The 22,926-nt window shown below is 40.1% G+C and overlaps 2 non-coding genes across 2 annotated transcripts; one reads left to right on the top strand and one right to left on the bottom strand.

Moving 5' to 3' along the window:
• Positions 1 to 1,647: 1,647 nt before the first annotated feature.
• On the bottom strand, positions 1,648 to 1,754 carry LOC133301150 (small nucleolar RNA R71). Its single transcript, XR_009750146.1, has one exon. It is a non-coding gene; the product is annotated as a small nucleolar RNA R71 (small nucleolar RNA).
• Positions 1,755 to 14,617: 12,863 nt separating this feature from the next.
• LOC133301149 (small nucleolar RNA R71) lies at positions 14,618 to 14,724 on the top strand. Its single transcript, XR_009750145.1, has one exon. It is a non-coding gene; the product is annotated as a small nucleolar RNA R71 (small nucleolar RNA).
• Positions 14,725 to 22,926: the final 8,202 nt, after the last annotated feature.

Below are 22,926 nucleotides of genomic sequence, written 5' to 3'. Positions count from 1 at the left end.
ATCTCGAGTCTATGAGATTTCAGTTTGGAATAATTTTGTTTAAACTATCAGCCATTAGCTGAACTATCTGTGGAAAGGATAAACTGTAAAACTCTTAAAGAACTGTTTTCGAAACTCCTGACTGAAGCTTTTTGGATTTCTTTGGCTAAGTAAGCTATATTCATAGTGTATCAATGGAAATTGAACAGATACTGAGAAAGGAACTTCCTTAAGGAAGGGATTTCAGACAGCTTAGCCATTGGGGAAGGTAGTGTCATGGCAAAAACACTACTGGTCACCTTAGGAATAAGGGGCCAACTCGTCCATTTTAAGGTTCTGTACTAAGTACCTGTTGGAGTCAAGGGAGCCATAGGAATATGAAAACTTGTGAGCCATCTAGTCCATGAGCTGATGAATCAGAGTTGGCAGATAAGAAACTGGGACAAAGCCAAAAAGTGTTGAGTCTTGAGCAGAGAAAACAGCTATTTAAGAGTGGAGCAGTGAATCCGTTCCTTCTGTTAAACTGTTTTAAAACCACCATCATGTTGTCTCTTGATTATAGTTATTTCTGTTTTAGTAGTATTTACTTTATTTAATATTGTATCTATCAAACTCCAATGATTACTATCTCACCTTCTTTTAAACAAGAAGGATCACATACATAACGCAGCGAGTAATTGTTTTGCCATCAAATTGAACCTACTGTTCCTGAGGAACGTTGTCAAGACAGTAGGAAACGTTTGACCAGACTGTTCATTTACTGACTTTTCTTCTCATTTTCATTCTTTATAAAACAGGTACTTAAGACAATAATTAGGATTCTATCCTCGTGGGAATGATAATCTGGGCATTAATACTCCCTTTATTACTTGATGCGTGCACTTGTGCCCTTGGGTTGGAACTAAGGGAACGAATCTGTGTTCTTTAAGAATAGAGGAACGTCCCCTAGCAGAACTTATATTTTTCCACCATCAGCAAACCACCCAACAAGTTTTTGGCGCTGTTGTCGGGGATAGCAACACTAAAATTTGTTCTTATTTACTGTTTTTAGTACATACTCTGTATATCTGACTTTAATTTTTATTTTTATTTTTTTTGTCACTAAATCTGCTGTACATATATAACTCGTGTTTATGGTTTATGAGTGAAGAGTTTGAAACAGACTCTGACCACTCCATTGAAGTTCCTGAGTTTCTCTTTGATCCTGAACCAGAACGTACACTTCATAAGATAAGAAGAAACCTCAGGGAAGAAATTCTTGAAAACATGGCTGATCATAACAATAATGAAGATATTCCTCCTGAACAAAATTTCAGAACTTTGGCTGCTCTTTTCAGGAGCAGACCAGACATGGGAGTCATCCTCCCTCCTGTAGCACCCAATTTTAAACTGAAACCTATCATGTTTCACATGATTAGGGAAGCAGGGGTTTTCAATGGACTCCCTACGGAAGATCCTTACACACACCTCATCACATTCCAAGATATTTGTGATAATTTCAAAGTTGAGGGTGTGACAGAAGGAAGCATGAGAATGAGGTTGTTCCCTCACTCCTTGGGCTTAAAAGCAAAAACATGGATGAAAACTCTCACCCCTAGATCAATCCACACATGGGAAGAGCTCTCTAACAAATTCATAGAGAGGTTTCTCCCCATGTCTCGACAAGCTGATGTTAGAGCAGAAATCTCAAACTTCAAAATGTTTTATGGAAAAAATCTCTATGAAGCATGGGAGAGATACAAGGACATCATAAGAAAATGTCCAAACCATGGGGTAGAGAGTTGGGGAGTGTTACAATCTTTCTATAAGGGACTTGACCATACTTCTCAATCTCATTTAGATTTTGCTGCAGGAGGATATTTTTTTACAGGAACACTAGAATCAAGATATGAAATAATAGAAGGAACTGCTGAAAGATGTCTCCAATGGCCAATAGACAGAGTGAATCCAGTAAGGAAACCAGGCATGCTAGAACTGGATAAACAAACTGCCATGGAAGCCCAGCTGGCATCACTCATGAATGAAGTGAAGAACCTGAAAGTCAACCAAGCAGCACCAAGGATGGAGGTCTTGCAACTCACAACAGCTGAAACAGAACCATGCTCAGCCTGTGGTGACCTTCATGACTCAACAGACTACCCATCCACTGCATTGGTGTGTTATGCAGAAAATTTTGGCAACAGGAACTTCACCAGAGACAATCAGCAAGTAGGACAAAATACCAATTCCGTTCCTGGAGGAACTATATCCAACGATCAGAACCATAAACCCCAATGGAGGCCACCCATGAACCAAAGACCATTCAACACTCAGCAGCAGTATCAGCAAGGCAGCAGTAGTGGAACGTTTGAACAAAGGAGGAACAATTACGTTCTGTTCCATAGAGATGACCAACGCATCAATAGCCTGGAAAATAATGTCAAGGAATATGTCACCAGGAATGATGCAGTGGTCAGGAACATTGAGTCCCATTTGGGACAGATTGTTGCCAATCTTCAAACCAAAACACTAGGATCACTAACAGGGAGTACTGACGTTCCCTCAACAACCTCACCAAAGGAAGCACTCACTTCCCTTTCAGAGCAAATCAAGGATGTCACCTTAAGAAGTGGGAAAGCCACTGCACAACCCACGACTCTGGCAAAGGAAAAGGGACAGACTAAAGCATCTGAAGTAGCTCCAAAAGCACCACAACAACCACCGGCCATAGATGAGCAACAACCAGAGCCTGAAAAAGAAGCCGAAACCAATAAAGACCAGGTAGACAAAAGTCAACCAATCAATCCAACTCAAAGTAGGAAAATACCAACAAAAATTATGTTCCCTCAGAGAACAAAGAAGCAACAGGAGGATAAGCAGTTTGGAAAGTTCCTGGACATTTTAAAATAAATTCACATCAACATTCCTCTGGTGAACGCACTAGAACAAATGCCCAGGTACGTAAAATTCATGAAAGATGTTCTCTAAAAAAAGATATGGATAACGGAATATGAGACTGTAAAAATGACACAAGAAAGTTTCCAGTATTTGGGCAAACTTCCACCTAAGCTTCAAGATCCAGAAACCTTCACCATTCCTTGTATTATAGGAAACACGTACCGAGGGAAAGCCTTGTGTGATTTAGGGGCCAGCATCAATCTCATGCCTCTATCTGTCTTCAAACAATTATCCACTGGACCAGCTGAACTGACCACGGTAACTTTACAAATGGCAGACAGATCCATTGTCAAGCCAGAAGGGTAGATTGAAGATTTGCTAGTCAAAGTAGACAAATTCATCTTGCCCGCTGATTTCATTATCTTGGATTATGAAGCTGATATTAATGTTCCCATCATTCTGGGTAGACCGTTCCTAGCAACTGGAGGAGCAGTTATCAATGTGCAAAAAGGAGAACCAACCATGAAAGTTCATGATGATGAAATCAAATTCAATATCGTTAAAGCAATGAAGTTCCAAGATGAAGGTGAAGATTTGGAAGAGTGTTCTGCCCTCACTTTGTTAGACAACCAGTTCAGCAGAAAAACAGAAGGGGAAGAATATAAGGAAGAAGAAGAAGGTCCACAACAGGAGGAACAGAGTGGCTATCTGCAAGAAAGAAGGCCTGAACCTTTGATAAGAACTGAAAAGGAAAAGCAACTCAAAAGACCTTCCTTAGAAAAACCTCCTGATCTAGAACTGAAACCTCTTCCCTAACACTTGAAGTATGCATATCTGGGGAACGATAACACCCTTCTTGTGATCATTTCTTCATTTCTCACCAAAGAACAAGAAGAACTGCTGCTTGGCAAGCTCAAAAAGTACCAAGGAGCCATCAGCTGGACCATAGCAGATCTCAAAGGTATCAGTCCCTCATTCTGTAGGAATAAAATATTATTGACTGATCCTAACAGTTTTTCAGTGGAACACCGAAGAAGATTGAACCCTATAATGAAGAAAGTAGTAAGAAAGGAAGTCATCAAATGGCTAGATGCAGGGATCATATATCCAATATTTGACAGCAGCTGGGTAAGTCCTGTCCAATGCGTCCCCAAAAAGGGAGGCATAACAGTGGAGGTAAATGAAAAAAATGAGCTAATACCTGTAAGAAAGGTTACATGGTGGAGAATTTGCCAAGATTACAGGAAACTCAACAACGCCACCAGAAAAGACCACTTCCCACTCCCTTTTACAGATCAGATGTTGGATCATCTAGCAGGAAAGGAATACTTATGCTTCCTTGATGGATATTCGGGGTATAATCAGATTGCTCTAGCACCAGAAGATCAACATAAGACCACCTTCACTTGCCCATACGGAACGTTCTCCTTCAAAAGGAGGCCCTTCGGGTTATGTAATGCACCAGCAACGTTCCAGAGGTGTATGTTGTCAATTTTTTCTGATCTAATAGGTGAAGGAGTAGAAGTTTTTATGGACGATATTTCTGTGCTGGGAACGTCATATGACCACTGCTTGGACAACTTAGAAGAAGTCCTCCAAAGATGTATGTCCTTTAATCTAGTGCTTAATTAGGAAAAATGCCACTTCATGGTGAAAGAAGGAATAGTCCTGGGACATAAGATTTCTAGAAAAGGATTAGAAGTGGATCAAGCCAAAGTAGAAGCCATAGCAAAAATGCCACCACCAGTGAATGTAAAAACCCTGAGATCTTTTCTCGGGCATGCAGGCTTCTACAGAAGGTTCATTAAAGATTTTTCCAAAATAGCTAGACCTTTGTGCTACTTGTTAGAAAAAGATATGAAATTTGAGTTTAACTCTGATTGCTTGAAAGCTTTTGAATCCTTGAAAAACAAGCTCATTACCACGCCTGTCATCCAACCTCCAGACTGAGACTTGCCCTTTGAACTAATGTGTGATGCAAGTGATCATGCTATTGGGGTAGTTCTGGGCCAGAGGAAGGACAAACTCTTTCATAGCATATACTACGCCAGTAAAACTTTGAATGAAGCTCAAGTGAATTACACAGTCACTGAGAAATAGCTGTTGGCTGAAGTATATGCCTGCAAAAAATTCAGCCCTTACATTTTAGGATCAAAAATTACTATCCATATTGACCATGCAGCTCTCAAGTATCTTTTCTCAAAAAAAGAAGCAAAACCAAGATTGATAAGATGGATCTTGCTGCTGCAAGAATTCAATCTGGAGATCAAAGAAAGAAAAGGGTGTGAAAACCAAATTGCAGATCACCTGTCCAGATTAGAACACACTGAAGTGGGACTACCAATCAAGGAGATGTTCTCGGACGAGCAATTGTTTGGCATCAATCACATAGAATGGACGTCCATTGGTTTGCTGATATAGCCAACTTCCTTGCAGCAGGGCTTGAACCTTACGAGGCAAACAAAATGCAGAAGAAAAAATCTTTCATGATTGCAGGAACTAACTCTGGGATGAACCCCTATTGTTCAAAAGATGTGCAGTTCAAATGATAAGGAGGTGCATCCCAGAAGAAGAACAGCCCCAAATCCTTCTACACTGCCATTCGTCCCCGTATGGAGGTCATCTAGGTGGAATTAGGACAGCCTCCAAGGTTCTTCAATCAGGTTTTTTCTGGCCTTCCCTCTTTAAAGATGCACTTCAATATGCAAAAAATTGTGATAAATGTCAAAGGGAGGGTAACCTAACTAGACAAAATGAAATGCCCCTCAACCCAATTCTAGAAGTTGAATTATTTGATGTCTGGGGCATTGATTTCATGGGGCCTTTCCCTCCTTCTTGTGGGAACAGATTCATATCAATGGCTGTGGATTATGTAAGTAAGTGGGGAGAAGCAGTTGCTTTACCCACTAATGATGCTAAGGTGGTTATAAAATTTCTAAAGAAGAAAATTTTAATCAGATATGGGACCCCACGTTGTCTCATCAGTGATGGTGGGGAACATTTCATCAACCGCCAACTCGAGAGTTTGTTGGAGAAATATGGAGTCAAACACAAGGTTGGAACTCCATATCATCCACAAACCAGTGGTCTCATTGAAGTGTCTAACCGAGAGGTTAAGAGGATTTTAGAGAAGGTAGTCAATCCTTCTTGAAAAGACTGGTCTCTCAAGTTAGATGAAGCATTATGGGCTTACAAAACTGCATACAGAACACCCCTAGGATGTTCTTCATACAGATTGATATTTGGCAAAGTATGCCACCTTCCCCTCGAACTAGAACACAAGGCTTACTGGGCAGTCCATGCCCTCAATATGGATGAAAAGGCAGTAGGAGAAAAGAGACTGCTACAACTTGAAGAGTTAGAAGAATTCAGAGGGAACACGTATGAAAATCATAAATTGTACAAGGAGAAGATGAAGAAGTGGCATGATAAAAGGATCAGAAACAGAGATCTCAAAATTGGCCAGAAAGTGCTACTCTTCAACTCCAGACTCAGACTGTTCCCAGGAAAACTCAAATCAATATGGACTGGGCCATATCAAATTGTAAATGATGCAGGAAATGGAACTTTTGAGATCCATGGCTCATAACATGGCCGTTCCTTCAAAAAAATGGACACAGGTTGAAACTATACAATGATGAATCCTTCGATGAAAAAGAGGAAAATATCCCTCTTTCTGAAACTACCTGAGAGGTAAGTACCATGTCTAGCTAAAGACATTAAACTAAGTGCTGACTGGGAGGCAACCCAGTGGATACATTTGCTCTCTGACAAAGAACAAAGTTTTGGGGTGGTTACTCTTAACCACATAGCTACTAAAAAGGAGGGAACGTCTGATGTTCCACTCTAAAAAGTCCAAATAAGGTACGTTCTGTTCCAGGAACGTAGTTTTGGGGTGGTCCCTGACCACACAACCCCAATTTAAAAAAAAAACCCTCCTAGTTATCTTAGCTTAGTTTATATTCTGTACTGTTTAATTTAATTTCTTTCTGTTCCCTTGTAAATATTCTTTTTGCAATGAAAAAGACTTTTTGATTAAACTGTTTGGTACATACATTTCAGTTATAGTATTAAGACTGCCCAATCTTTTTTGATTAACCAACATACATGAAACACAAAGTCACTGACTAATCATGCTTATTCTTTCTCTGAGTACTTGAAATAGAAAAAGTGCAGGGAATTTAATCCTCAGATTTTTGAAGGAAGCTGATTTGTGTGGACTCAAGCTAGTAAGGAACGAAAAAAAGAAAAGATAAACACCCACTTCTGAGAGCGTTCCTGAGGTGTAACCACAATGAAACTTCTCAACTTGCCTTGATGCTGTCAGTACTACTGAAGAACCGATGAACTCCACTACCAAGGATCAAACATAACCACACACTCACCTTCACTCCATCATACCCCTCCTGGTCAACTAAAAAGGACAAGGAACAGACTCAAAAATGAACTAAAAGGACTGAAGAAAGAAAAACAAAGAAAAAAAGGGGAACAACCATTCAAAAGAATTCAGAAAATATCAAAAAACCTTCCTCCAAAGGAGGAAAAAGGTACAAGAAAAGGTGTTCCCTCAAAAAGAAAAGGTCCAAGTTCAAAGGCACAAAAGCAAACGTTCCTTGACCCCACAAGTCAGACCACCATTCTTCCACATTTCCATACACTCATCCATCAAAGATCCTTGGGAGGGAACACAGCTGTACTTCATAGGAAAATAGCAGAAAGGCAAGTTCTGAAGAATCACATCCATGACTGGACAGAGCAAACACCAACCCTTGAGTGACAGTGAGATAAAAGATCAGCAACCTTCACTTATCTTGGAGCAGAATTCTCTTACTGTTTAACTATGGAGAATAGCTTAGTTTTTGAAAAGTTCATGTAAGGATCTTCTGCAGGGAGTCCATTGAAGACCCCTGCTTCCCTAATCATGTGGAACATGATAGGTTTTAATTCAAAATTTGGTGCTACAGGGGGAAGGATTACTCCCCTATCTGGTCTGTTCCTGAAAGGAGCAGCCAAAGTTATGAAGATCTGTTCAGGGGGAACCTCTTCATTGTTATTATTGTGATCAGCCATGTTTTCAGGAAATCTTTCCCTGAGGTTCCTTCTTCTCCTATGGAGTGTGCGTTCTGGCTCAGGATCATAGAGAAACTCAGGTACTTCAATGGAGTGGTTAGAGTCTGTTTCAAACTCTTCACTCATAAACCAATAGCACAGGGCATATATATGCACAGCAGATTCAGTGATAAAGAATAAAATATAAAAGTAAAGTCAGATATACAGTATATATGTTAGAAGACAATGATAAGAACAACAATTAGTGTTTCTATCCTTGGCAACGGTGCCAAAAATTTGTTGGGTGGTTTACTGATGGTGGAAAAAACTAAGTTATGATAGGGGACGTTCTTCTGTTCTTGCAAAACATAGATTCGTCCCTTAGTTCCAACCCAAGGGCGCAAGTGCACGCATCAAGTAATAAAGGGAGTATTAATGCCCAAATTATCGTTCCCACGAGGATAGAGTGCTAATTATTATTTTATCACTGTTTATAAAGAGTATAAATGAGAAGAGAAGTTAGTAAATGAACTGTCTGGTCAAACGTTCCCTATTGTCTTGACAACGTTCCTCAGGAACAGTAGGTTCAACCTGATGGCAAACAGTTGCTCGCTGTGTTATGTATGTGACCCTTCCTGTTTAGAAGAAGGTGAGATAACAATCATTGGAGTTTTTGTAAGTACTAAATAAAATAAAATAAAATTACTAAAACAGAAATAACTATAATCAAGAGACAACAGGGTGGTGGTTAAAACAATTTAACAGAAGGAACGGATTCACTGCTTCACTCTTAAAGGGGCTGTTTTCTCAGCTCAAGACTTAGCACCTTTTGGCTTTGTCCCAGTTTCTTTGCCTGCCAACTCTGATTCCTCAGCTCATGGTCTAGATGGCTCACAAGTTTCCATATTCCTATGGTTCCCTTGACTCCAACAGGTACTTAGTTCTGAACCTTAAAATGGACGAGTTGGCCCCTTAATCCTAAGGTGACCAGTATCGTTTTTGCCATGACATCTACCTTCCCCCAATGGCTAAGCTGTCTGAAATCCCTTCCTTATGGAAGTTCCTTTCTCAGTATGTACCCAATTTACATTGGCGCACAATGAATATAGCTTACTCAGCCAAAGAAATACAAAAAGCTTCGGTCAAGAGTTTTGAAAATAGTTCTTTAAGAGTTTCACAGTTTACCCGTTCCACAAATAGTTCAGCTCATGGCTGATAGTGTAAACATAATTATTCTCAAATGAGATCACATAGACCCGAGAGTCAGTCAAGAGATAACGATTGGAACGAAGAGAAAAACACTTATATTAATTTAAAAGACATTTTACAAAAAGAAATAGAAAATAGAGAAAGATGGGTAATTGCTCGTGAGGAGTCTTGATGGTTGTTTACAGAGAAGGGAAGAGGGGTTGTCGCTTAACTATAATTACAACTGAAAATTAAACCAAGTTACTAACTACTACTAAGTGATCTCTTCCTTTCGGACTGCAAACCCTCCAGGATTCGATGATGTTTTTGTATGAGGGTGGTCTTATTTATAGATGGAAGGAGAGTGGCAAGCTTGTAAATCCTTTGGAGCAAGTTGCTTGAATGAGGGGACGGGACGGTGGCAGCAGAGTATGGAAGCTGCGCAAATTGCTGGATGGAACAAGGTTTGGCGATGATTAGCCATAGTATGCAGACTTGCCCATGCCTTGCTTTCGTTTTTAGCCAATGAGAACTCTTGATTCTTTGCTCTTCACGTTTTCAGCTACTCAGTTGATGCACCGCCTTGCTTTTTAGAAGTCTTTAACCCTACGGCACCTGCAAAGTGTACAGAGGCATTAAATGAATTGAGTAGGTTCATTAAATGCGTCTCAGTCCGTTTCCCTTTTAATATATTTTAAAGGAATACTTTACCAGACGTTCCCCTACTGTACTTTTGTCACAAATGTGTAAAACAAGTGATTTTCATGCTGAAGTTGCTCATCAGCTGAGGGAACGTGTGGTATTTTGCCATCATAATGGACTTAGATTGGAACAAATTTACGTCCCATCAAACACCCTAAAACTAAACTGTTGGTTGTCCTCAAACAACTCAGAAATATTGTATTGGGCTGCCCAATTTCAAAGAATAGCTCAGCATAAAGGAACTTGAGCCAGTGAACAATCATGAACTTTTCAGAAAATGAGCTACTCTTCATAGTTGAATGGTAGGAAGAATTTAATCCCAGGTCAGTGAAGGTTGCTGATCTTTTATCTCACTGTCACTCAAGGGTTGGTATTTGCTCTGTCCATTCCTGGATGTGATTCTTCAGAACTTGCCTTTCTGCTGCGTTCCTATGAAGTACATCTGTCTTCCCTTTTCAAGGACCTTTGATGGATGAGTGTATGGAAGTGTGGAATGATGATGGTCTGACTTGTGGGATCAAGGAATGTTATCTTTTGTGCTTTTGAATTTGGACTTTTTCTTATTGAAAGAACACATTTTCTTATACCTTTTTCTTCCCCTTTGGAGGAAGGTTTTCTGATAGCTTTTGAATTCTTTTGAATGGTTGTTCCTCTTTTGCTTTGCTTGTCTTTCTTCTGTCCTTTTAATTCATTTTTGGATCTGTTCCTTGTTCTTTTTGGTTGACCAGGGGGTGTATGATGAATGTGAGGTGAGTGTGTGATTCTGTTTGGTCCTTGGCAGTGGAGTTCATCCGCTCTTCAGTAGTACTTACAGCATTAAGGCAAGTTGAGAAGTTTCATTGTGGTTACACCTTGGGAACGCTCTCAGAAGTGGGTGTTTAGCCTTTTTCCGTTCCTTACCAGCTTGAGTTCACACAGATCAGCTTCTTTAAAAAATCTGAGGATTAAATTCTCTGCATTTTTCTAATCTGAATACTCAGAGAAAGATCAAGCATGATTAGTCAGTGACTTTGTGTTCCATGTATGTGAGTTAATCAGAAAATATTGGGCAATCTTAATACTATAACTGAAATGTATGTAGATACCAAACAGTTTGATCAAAAAGTCTTTTTCATTGCAAAAAGATCAATTACAAAGGAAACGGACAGAAAACAAATTAAAAATAGAATTGAAAATAAGCTAAGCTAAGATAAATAGGAGGGTTTTTCTCCTTTTCATTGTGGGGGTGTCCTGTCCCAAGGGTTCCTTTTTGCAGCCTCAGCTTCTTTTGCTTCATCAACTTCTTCCTGTGTCGATGGTCTCCTCCTAAGCAGGTCTTTTAACCTGAGAACTTCATTTTCAGGGAGCCATTTCTCAGCATCTTTCAGTAGATTGCTGATGATTGCAACCAGGGAGTTGATGGTGGACCTCATCATTGTTCTGCCATGGCGAATGTGGTCAATCACATTATTAACATCTATCAGTCTCATCTCCAGATGATAAATTTTCTTCTCCAATTATGTTCCAAAAGCCCTGAGGGCTTCCTTGGTTTCTTTCCTTTCTTCAGCATGCTTGAGGAGGAGCTTGTTCAGCAGGAGTTCAGCTCTATGGTTATGCAGAGAGTTTGAGAGTATCAGGGAGTAAGATGCTCTTCTGATTTCTTCTTTGACAGCCTTGAGTGCGGATGCATAAGAGGCAGTGTTGGCTTCTTGGATGTTGGTCTTGATGATGCTGAGTTGTTGTTCTTTTTCTACCTTCTGTTGTTCCTGGAATTGGTTGAAGGATGAAGAGAATTGGTTCAATCCGTCCTTTAGAGCTTTCAGCTCTTCATTGGTGCTTGTAATGTTAATCTGGGGAACGGATTGCCTTGCTGGCAATAGCTTTTCTATTTTCTTCCCCATCGTCTCAAAAATCTCAGCAATCCCAATTTGTGATTTCTTTATAGCTGGGAGAAGGATTGCTGTAGCAGGGGAGGAGGACGGCTGCTGGTTTTGCTGTTGGCTGCTGCCAGCAGTCAAAGGTGCTTCAGGTGCGTGCATGGGCTCATCCTCTGGTGGTCTGGATGATGAGGGTATTGCTTTAATATGTTCCCCCATCAGTGGAGGAACTGCCATCCCTTCTTCCTTTGCCTTTTTGCTGGTGCTGAAGGCTCTCTTCAGCCTTTGACTTGATCGTTCCCCTTTTCGTGGGGGAGCCTTCGCAGGAGATTTCTTCTTGCCCTGTTTGCCATCAGTAGCAACAGGGGAATCCTTCTTCACCTTGGTAGGAGGAGGGATGGTTCTTCTGGCCAGATGGTGACCAGAGGAAGAGGATTTTGAAGGGGTGGTCTTGGTGGTCTCCTTTAGTGAGGCCACAGATGTTTCCTCCTCAATATCTCTGGTGGGGGAACGTCTGAGATTGGCAGGAATAGGTTGGGTGGTGTCAATGTATGTGCTTTTAAGACCGTTCCAGGTCTTAGCATCAATGACAGATGCCACCTTCCTGGTGTCATTTGGGTGTTCCTCTACACCAGCTCTCCTGCAGAGTTTGGTGATGAGGCAGGGGAGGAAGACCTTAGTCTTCCTTATGTCCCTCTGCAAGCTGTTGTAGATGAGGGTTACTGCATCAAAACGGATGTGCTTGATGATGCAGTAAATTTGAACTTGAAGTCCCCAGCTAGCAGAGGCTTCATGAGAGGTGGGGGTGATGTTGGAGTTGGAAAACAGTGCCCAGAACCTGGCTATGTCCTTCATGCTCCCCTTGCAGAGGGACCCTTTGTAGTAGTTGGGATTGTCCAGGGCTACTGTCTGCTTCAGATCCTTCTAAAATTTGTACACCTCCCTACTATCCAAATTCTCCTGGTATGGACAGTTGGTGACGGATGGAAGGTGGAGTACTTCCTGGACATCAGCGGGGGAAATGATACTTGTTTTCCCCCTCACTGTGACCACATCAGGTGCCTCCTCTTCGGGCAGCCTCCTCGTCTGGTATAGGAATTCTCCCACCCAGTTCAAGTTCAACTCACGGTCATCAGTGGCGAAAAGAGACCACCGAAGTTTGTCCAGTGATTTCTTCACAAATGGGAGCAGAACCACCTTGTCTTGATGCAGAGAAATGTTCCTTTCTGGGTACAGAATGATGGTGGGTTCAGCGAGCTCTGGTTCTTCGCCGCGGTTGGCTACAGGGGTCACTTTAAACGAAAGCTTAGTCATTTTGTTCAGAAAGGGAGTTAGGGCACAAATGCAGGAGGGATAAAAGGGTTCTGAGTTGAATGGAAGTAGTAGAACTTGAAGAAATCAGAGACCCAGTTTAAATAGACTGTGGGTGCGAAAATGAAAGGTTTCTGGGACATGGAGGTTAAGGAGAGGAGATTGAAGATGTAGTGGAATGGGGACATTACAAAACGAGTGGTCAGCAGTAGGTGACCAGTTACTGATGGGATGAGTATGAGAAGATGGAATGGTTTAGGTTAAGATGTGGGAGAGAGGGAAAAGGAAAGGGTGCAGTTGTCTTAATGACTGAGGAGACGGTTGCTTTTTCTGCACGCGTTTCCAAGAATTGCAATGAATGCAAATTGGATATGGTTGGGTATCTTTTTAAGTGACTCAGCAGGGACAAGTGTCCCAGTCACTCTTATCTCCTAACTCAGGGAACGTTCCCTTTGTCTTTTCCTAACTAATAAATAAATAAATAACTGAAATAAATAATAAGAAAACATGCAATAGTGAGTACTGAGTAAGGAAAAGGGGACGTACTAACCTATCACCTATTATTTAATAAATCTAAATGAACATATATCAAAACATATAATTATATCTATATATATATATTTTTTTTTATTTTGGGATTGTGTGGTCAGGGACCACCCCAAAACTACGTTCCTGGAACGGAATGTACTTTATTTGAACTTTTTGGAGAGGAACATCAGACGTTCCCTCCTTTTTGGGAGCTATGTGGTTATGGATAACCACCCCAAAACTTTGCTCTTTGTCAGAGAGCAAATGTATCTACTGGGTTGCCTCCCAGTCAGTGCTTAGTTTAATGTCTTTAGCTAGACATGGTACTTACCTCTCAAGGGGTTTCAGAATTGGTTGAGGGGACCTCAGTGTCCCCTGGTAGTGATCCTGGTGTTCTAGTTTGAAGGTTGGCAGCAATCTGCCCTAGATGGGACTCAATGTTCCTGACCACTGCATCATTCCTGGTGACATATTCCTTGACATAATTTTCCAGGGTGTTGATGCGTTGGTCATTTTTGTGGAACAGAACGTAGTTGTTTCTCCGTTGTTCAAACATTCCACTACTGCTACCTTACTGATACTGCTGCTGATTATTGTTGAATGGTCTCTGGTTAATGGGTGGCCTCTATTGGGTGTTGTGGTTCTGATCCTTAATGATAGTTCCTCCAGGGCTTGAATATGTATTTCGTCCTGCTTGTTGATTGTCTCTGGTGAAGTTTCTATTGCCAAAATTTTCTGCATAACACACCAATGCAGTGGATGGGCAGTCTGTTTAGTCATGAAGGTCACCACAGGCTGAGCATGGTTCTGGTTCAGCTGCTGTGAGTTGTAAGACATCCATCCTTGGTGCTGCTTGGTCAGCTTTCAGGTTCTTCACTTCATTCATGAGTGATGCCAGCTGGGCTTCCATGGCTGTTTGTTTATCTAGTTCTAGCATGCCTGGCTTCCTTACTGGGCTCACTCTATCTATTGGCCATTGGAGACATCTTTCAGCAGTCCCTTCTATGATTTCATATCTTGATTCAAGTGTTCCTGTAAAAAAATATCCTCCTGCAGCAAAATCTAAGTGAAACTGTGAAGTATGATCAAGTCCTTTATAGAAAGATTGTAATACTCCCCAACTTTCTACCCCATGGTTTGGACATTTTCTTATGATGTCCTTGTATCTCTCCCATGCTTCATAGAGAATTTCTCCATAAAACATTCTGAAGTTAGAGATTTCTGGTCTAACACCAGCTTGTCGAGACATTGGGAAAAACCTCTCTATGAACTTGTTAGAGAGTTCTTCCCATGTGTGGATTGACCCAGGGGTGAGAGTTTTCATCCATGTTTTTGCTTTTAAACCTAAGGAGTGAAGGAACAACCTCATTCTCATGCTCTCTTCTGTTACACCCTCGGCTTTAAAATTATCACAAATATCTTGGAATGTTGTGAGGTGTATGTAAGGATCTTCTGCAGGTAGTCCATTGAAGACCCCTGCTTCCCTAATCATGTGGAACATGATAGGTTTTAATTCAAAATTTGGTGCTATAGGGGGAAGGATTTCTCCCCTATCTAGTCTGTTCCTGAAAGAAGCAGCCAAAGTTCTGAAGTTATGTTCAGGGGGAACCTCTTCATTGTTATTATTGTGATCAGCCATGTTTTCAAGAAATCTTTCCCTGAGGTTCCTTCTTCTCCTATGGAGTGTGCGTTCTGGCTCAGGATCAAAGAGAAACTCAGGTACTTCAATGGAGTGGCTAGAGTTTGTTTCAAACTCTTCACTCATAAACCAATAGCACAGGGCATATATATGCACAGCAGATTCAGTGATAAAGAATAAAATATAAAAGTAAAGTCAGATATACAGTATATGTGTTAGAAAACAATGATAAGAACAACAATTAGTGTTTCTATCCCTGGTAACAGCGCCAAAAACTTGTTGGGTGGTTTGTTGATGGTGGAAAAATATAAGTTCTGATAGGGGACGTTCTTCTGTTCTTGCAGAACACAGATTCGTCCCTCAGTTCCAACCCAAGTGCGCAAGTGCACGCATCAAGTAATAAAGGGAGTATTAATGCCCAAATTATCGTTCCCACGAGGATAGAGTGCTAATTATTGTTTTATCACTGTTTATAAAGAGTAAAAATGAGAAGAAAACTTAGTAAATGAACAGTCTGGTCAAACGTTCCCTACTGTCTTGACAACGTTCCTCAGGAACAGTAGGTTCAACCTGATGGCAAACAGTTGCTCGCTGCGTTATGTATGTGATCCTTCCTGTTTAGAAGAAGGTGAGATAACAATCATTTGAGTTTTTATAAGTACTAAATAAAATAAAATAAAATTACTAAAACATAAATAACTATAATCAAGAGACAACAAGGTGTTGGTTAAAACAGTTTAACAGAAGGAACAGATTCACTGCTTCACTCTTAAAGGGGTTGTTTTCTCAGCTCAAGACTTGGCACCTTTTGGCTTCGTCCCAGTTTCTTTTCCTGCCAACTCTGATTTCTCAGCTCATGGTCTAGATGGCTCACAAGTTTCTATATTCCTATGGCTCCCTTGACTCCAAAAGGTACTTAGTTCAGAACCTTAAAATGGAGGAGTTGGCCCCTTATTCCTAAGGTGACCTGTAGCGTTTTTTCCATGACATCTACCTTCCCCCAATGGCTAAGCTGTCTGAAATCCCTTCCTTATAGAAGTTCCTTTCTCAGTATGTACCCAATTTACATTGGCGCACAATGAATATAGCTTACTCAGCCCAAGAAATACAAAAAGCTCCGGTCAAGAGTTTTGAAAACAGTTCTTTAAGAGTTTCACAGTTTACCCGTTCCACAAATAGTTCAGCTCATGGCTAATAGTTTAAACATAATTATTCTCAACCGAGATCACATAGACCCGAGATTCAGTCAAGAGATAACGATTGGAACGAAGAGAAAAACACTTATATTAATTTAAAAGACAGTTTACAAAAAGAAACATAAAATGGAGAAAGATGGGTAATTGCTCGTGAGGAGTCTTGATGGTTGTTTATAGAGAAGGGAAGAGGGGTTGTCGCTTAACTATAATTACGACTGAAAATTAAACTAAAGTTACTAACTACTACTAAGTGATCTCTTCCTTTCGGACTGCAAACCCTCTAGGATTCGATGATGTTTTTGTATGAGGGTGGTCCTATTTATAGATGGAAGGAGAGTGGCAAGCTTGTAAATCCTTTGGAGCAAGTTGCTTGAATGAGGGGACAGGATGGTGGCAGCAGAGTATGGAAGCTGCACAAATTGCTGGATGGAACAAGGTTTGGTGATGATTAGCCGTAGTATGCAGACTTGCCCATGCCTTGCTTTCGTTTTTAGCCAATGAGAACTCTTGATTCTCTGCTCTTCACGTTTTCAGCTGCTCAGTTGGTGCACCGCCTTGCTTTTTAGAAGTCTTTAACCCTACGTCACCTGCAAAGTGTACAGAGGCATTAAATGAATGGAGCAGGTGCATTAAATGCGTCTCAGTCCGTTCCCCTTTTAATATATTTTAAAGGAATACTTTACCAGACGTTCCCCCACTGTGTTTTTGTCACAAATGTGTAAAACAAGTTATTTTCATGCTGAAGTTGCTCATCAGCTCAGGGAACGTGTGGTATTTTGCCATCAAAATGGGCTTAGATGGGAACGAATTTACGTCCCATCAATTACTCACTGGCTCAAGTTCCTTTCTGTTGAGCTATTCTTTGAAGTTGGGCAACCCAATACAATATTTCTGAGTTGTTTGAGGACAACCAACAGTTTAGTTTTGGGGTGTTTGATGGGACGTAAATTCGTTCCCATCTAGGCCCATTTTGATGGAAAAATACCGCACGTTCCCTCATTTGATGCACAACTTCAGCATGAAAATCACTTGTTTTACACATTTGTGACAAAAACACAGTGGGGGAACATATGGTAACGTATTCCTTTAAAATATATTAAAAGGGGAACGAACTGAGACGCATTTAATGCACCTGCTCCACTCATTTAATACCTATGTACACTTTGCACGTAACGTGGATTTAAAGTCTTCTAAAAGCAGAGGCGGTGCACCAACTGAGCAGCAGGAAACGTGAAGAGCAGAGAATGAAGAGTTCTCATTGGCTGAAAAAGAAAGCAAGGCATGGGAAGGACTGCAAACAACGGCTAATCATCACCAAATCTTGTTCCATCCAGCAATCTGCGCAATTTCCATACTCTGCTGCCACTGTCCCGTCCCCTCATTCAAGCAACCAGCTCACAAGGATTTACAAGATTGCCACTCCTCTTCCATCTATAAATAAGATGACCCACACACAAAAACATCATCAAATCCTGGAGGGTTTGAAGTCCAAAAGAACGAGATCACCTAGTAGTAGTATTTAGTAGCTTAGTTTTATTTTAAGTTGTAACTGTAGTCAATCGACAACCTATCTTCTCTTCTCTGTATCAACCCTTAAGACTCCTCACGAGCATCAGACCATCTTTCTCCATTTTCTGTTTCTTTTGTAAACTGTCTTTTGAATTAAATTAAGTGTTTTTCTCTTCGTTTCATTCGTTATCTCTTAACTGAATCTCGGGTCTATGGGATTTCAGTTTGGAATGATTTTGTTTAAACTATCAGCCATGAGCTAAACTATCTGCGGAACGGATAAACTGTAAAACTCTTAAAGAACTGTTTTCGAAACTCTTGACTGAAGCTTTTTGGATTTCTTTGGCTAAGTAAGCTATATTCATTGTGTATCAATGGAAATTGAACACATACTGAGAAGGAACTTCCTTAAGGAAGGAATTTCAGACAGCTTAGCCATTGGGGGAAGGTAGTGTCATGGCAAAAACACTACTAGTCACTATAGGAATAAGGGGCCAACTCGTTCATTTTAAGGTTCTGTACTAAGTACCTGTTGGAGTCAACGGAGCCATAGGAATATGGAAACTTGTGAGCCATCTAGTCCATGAGCTGAGGAATCAGAGTTAGCAGATAAGAAACTGGGAGAAAGCCAAAAAGTGCTGGGTCTTGAGCAGAGAAAACAGCTATTTAAGAGTGGAGCAGTGAATCTGTTCCTTCTGTTAAACTGTTTTAAAACCACCATCCTATTGTCTCTTGATTATAGTTATTTATGTTTTAGTAGTTTTTACTTTATTTAATATTGTATCTATCAAACTCCAATGATTACTATCTCACCTTCTTTTAAACAGGAAGGATCACACACATAACGCAGCGAGTAATTGTTTTGCCATCAGATTGAACCTATTGTTCCTGAGGAATGTTGTCAAGACAGTAAGGAATGTTTGACCAGACAGTTCATTTACTAACTTTTCTTCTCATTTTCATTCTTTATAAAACAGGTACTTAAGACAATAATTAGGATTATATCCTCGTGGGAACGATAATCTGGGCCTTAATACTCCCTTTATTACTTGATGCGTGCACTTGCGCACTTGGGTTGGAACTAAGGGAACAAATCTGTGTTCTTTAAGAACAGAGGAACGTCCCCTAGCAGAACTTATATTTTTCCACCATCAGCAAACCACCCAACATGCGCCTACATGAGGGTGAAATTTTTTTGTCTTTGATGCCAAAGCATAGACAATCTATGCACCTCATGTATTAGGATCTGCCCGTTAAAACATGTAGGGTTTAAAGTTCATACCTTTTTGACTTGAAGGAATCAAAGAAGATGACTCCCTCTAACGGTAATCCTCACGGCAACCTCTTGGTTGCTTCTGAGAAACACTTTTTCCTTGAGTCCTCCTTTCCTTGGAAGCTTGCTAGGCTGTGGCAATGTGGACGCTTTCATGTGTTTAGTTTATTTTCTCAAGACTGTAATGTTGTATTAAGGTTAGGTGAGAGGAGCAACGATGGAGGAAGAGATGAAGAGAGAGGGGTGACCAAGACTAGGATTTATAGTTAAGAGAGACGCTACTTTTCTATCGTAGAAGGAGAGGAGGCGCTACTTTGATGTTATATAATTAGGATTTTCAATCTATAACACCTCGTAATTCTAAAACCTATAATTATAGTTAAAATATTGATTAAAGGGCAGAATTAGTGAAAATACCAGGTTTTGAGTCAAAATACGTAAAAAGGGTAAAACAGTAAATTGCCAACCACGTAACCCTAGATAATGAAATATTAGTATAAGGTCTCAAATGGGAACACTAACCCTGGAAATGGATTCAGAACAAAAAATTGAGTGGTTAGGCAAGTTTCTGAAAATTTGATGAATAGTTTTTACTAGAAAAAATATAGCGGTACAGTTGCACCGAAAAGTGTGACAAATGAAATTTGAGCTATAGGCTTGGAAATAAGTTGGAAAAGGTATGTAGGATCAGGATTTATGATTATTGATGAAATTTGATTAAAATTAGTGTTTTTGGGAAAACGTGCCCACAATGCACATAACAGCTTAAAACTGTGATTTCACCGAATAACCGGAAAACTTCGGATTCAACTACTCAAGGGCAATTAAAGGACATTGGTGAATATTAAAATTTGGAATTTAGAAATAGTCTAGGAATTATTTTGAGATTGGTAGTTTAAATGGGAGATTCGAAATAATTTATTGAGCGAGGTGACAAGTGGGACCCACCCACTTAAGTGGCTTAAGACACATAAGCAATTAATTACTATTTAATCTCTTCCTCCTTCATTCTCTCTCTTCTTGGCAGAAAATCCTCCATGGAAGAGGGCAAACTTTGTGCCTTTGATTCTTCGTCAATCTTCCACCAAAATCAACAAAGTTTGTCATGAAAATTTAAGTAAACAACTTTCCAAATCCAACCAACCCATTGTTAGCTCTTGAAACCCTCTAAATTTAGAGAAAAACCCTACCCATGGCTACAAAATTTTAAGGTGTTTGGGGGTTCTTGGAGTTGTTTCCTTGAGCTAATGCTTGGGTATTACTTTGAAGAGTCTTAGGCCTTGATTCTTGGTAAGTTTTACCACTTGTTGTTGGTTGAATGTTGAGATTGAAATTTGAAAACCTAAGGTATGTGTTCTTGGATTGATGTAGTTGGGGATCTCAAATTGAAATTGTGTATTAGGTAAATGTGTCTTAGAATGATGTTTTATAATGATTGAGCCCATAAAATTTATTGAGGGAAATTCTTGTAACTTAGGAAAATTTGGATGATGAACTTGTAAATTTGTGAAAATGGATTGTTGTGTAATTGGAAAATTGAGTTGTGGAGTAGTTGTAGTAGTTAATTGTATGTTGTATGGTGTGTTGAATGTGTGGAATTGAATGGAAAATCCTTCGGTGAGGGGGCATGTACAATTTGGCCATATAATGGAAAATAAGGAAGGATGATGCAAAGTTGTTATAATTGATGTCATGATGGTTTGAACCAAGTTTAAATAAGTTGAGTGATTGTGTGATGCGTGTGAGTTGGAAAAAAAATCATTGGATGTGCCTAGGTGTTGATTTTGGCCTAAAAGAGGAAATTTAGGAAAAATGATGTTGAGTTGTGGTTTAAGGAGGTTGTGGACTTGAAATGGTGTTGTATGGGCTTAGGAAGCCATAGTAACGTTGAAATAAAATTAACAACATAATATGCGTAAAATGGCCTTATGGCCGAAATGATGCTTTTGTGTGGGGGGAGTTCCTTGCGTTGTATTTCAACTTGATGCACAATTGAATTAATGATCCTATGTGTGATCGTTGTAGGTTGCCTCCTACGGACGTGATCCTTGAAAATTGAGCTCGGTGGAATGCCTTTGGTCCTTGACCAAAAGGATTTGGGTAAGTAATCGTGTAACATTACATGATTGAGTTTATAACCAATTAAGTGGTCTTTATGATGCTAATGTATATAGAAATGACCTATTGTGTAGGCATTTCTGGTTGGACAAAGTTACGGTATAACTTGCATTGAAGCTACCAAGCTTGGGAGATTCAAGAAGGTAATATCTTGGTACTAGGGTTAATCCTCGTGTGTGCTCCACATACCCATTGGGGTAGTGGTTGGAAGTTGTATCTCAATGATATGATTATAACATGCTTATGCATATGTATATATATATATATATATATATATATATATATATATATATATATATATATATATATATATTTGGTACTTAGGATGTTACAGACTTCCACTGGATAAGTCTCCGTAAGGGAGTTCCAGTTGGCCTAGGGCCGTAAAGATGTTATCCGTTGAGGAGCACTCTAGGAATGTCTCGAGTGTATCAGATGGAGGGTGCCATGAATGATGTTCTGGGAACACATTCTTGGATGAGAGCCCATAGGCTATATGCGGAGGCCAATAGGCCAGATGTTGCGTGGTTTTGGCTATGACCATTCCAGCATCATGGTATATTTCTCCTTTTACATCCCTGCTTCTCTAAATTCCTTGGTTTATCCCTTTTGTTATCATTCATTGTTGTACATTTACATCTGAGTGAGCCATTGGGCAGAGTGATCCTCTAGAACCTCTGGGTTACTGAGATATATTTGTATATCTCACCCTGAGTTATGGGGCATTATTTCAAGTGGTTGTAGCGGGACATGAGCTATGGGCAAGAGGCCCATTGGTTGAGCTTATGGAGTTGGAGAGCATTTTTGCATTTTGAGGCCACACTTGGCGTAGGCTAGACTTTGGCTAAGTCTAGTTGATTATGTATGATATGCCTCCAGCATATATATGATTTTAAGCAATAAAGAGAAATAAATCTTGATCAATCTTGGATAAAAGGGCTAGAATTGTTATTTAATTGATAAATCTCAATAAGAGATCGTGTAGCTGATTTCCTTATGATTTTGTGGGAAAATAGGACAAAAAGAAGCCCAAATTGGAAGCATAAACCTGGAGCCCCGCGCTATGGGCGTAGGTGTCACGCTGACAGCGCCAGAAGAACTTTTTCATCCAGAACCTCCACGCTGTTAGCGTAGAATTCGTGCTAGCAGCCCCAGACATTCAAGCCAACCACGCTGACAGCGTGGGAACCACGCTAGTAGCGTGAACTTCCAGTAACTTGAACAAAACTCCCACACTGATTCACGCTAGTAGCGTGGGAGGTACGAGAAAAATCAGTAACGTATCTCAGACTGAATACGAGAAGATTGGACCCAAGATACACGATGCAGATATAATCAAGATTTCTAAGCAAGGCACAAAGTCTATAAATAGAGACTCAGACTCTCAGAGAAAAACATCTTTGGCTGGAGCGACTTGTGAGGATCAGAGAATTGAGAGAATTCTTGGAGACTCGCGCTGCAGATCAAGATTCCACCGGAGTTGAAGACTGAAGACCATTGAGCTTCCTTCTTCTTCTTCTTTTCTTTTTCGTTTATGAACAATATTTATTTGAATTTGTTTAAGTCATACATGAATATGTCTGGCTAATTTGATTTTGTAGTTGGGATTATTGACTCAATGTGAATTCTTTATATTTCCTGTATTGTTTTTATAAGTTAATTAGTTAGTTAGTTTTATTTTGCCTGTGTTAATTTTTCCAT

The sequence above is a fragment of the Gastrolobium bilobum genome, unplaced genomic scaffold (genome assembly GCF_033153095.1).
Source record: "Gastrolobium bilobum isolate Gb01-03AN ecotype WA unplaced genomic scaffold, APGP_CSIRO_Gbil_v1 utg30690, whole genome shotgun sequence".
NCBI lineage: Eukaryota > Viridiplantae > Streptophyta > Magnoliopsida > Fabales > Fabaceae > Gastrolobium > Gastrolobium bilobum.
Note: the sequence above shows the minus strand (reverse complement) of the source record. Positions and strands in the feature narration are given on the sequence as shown.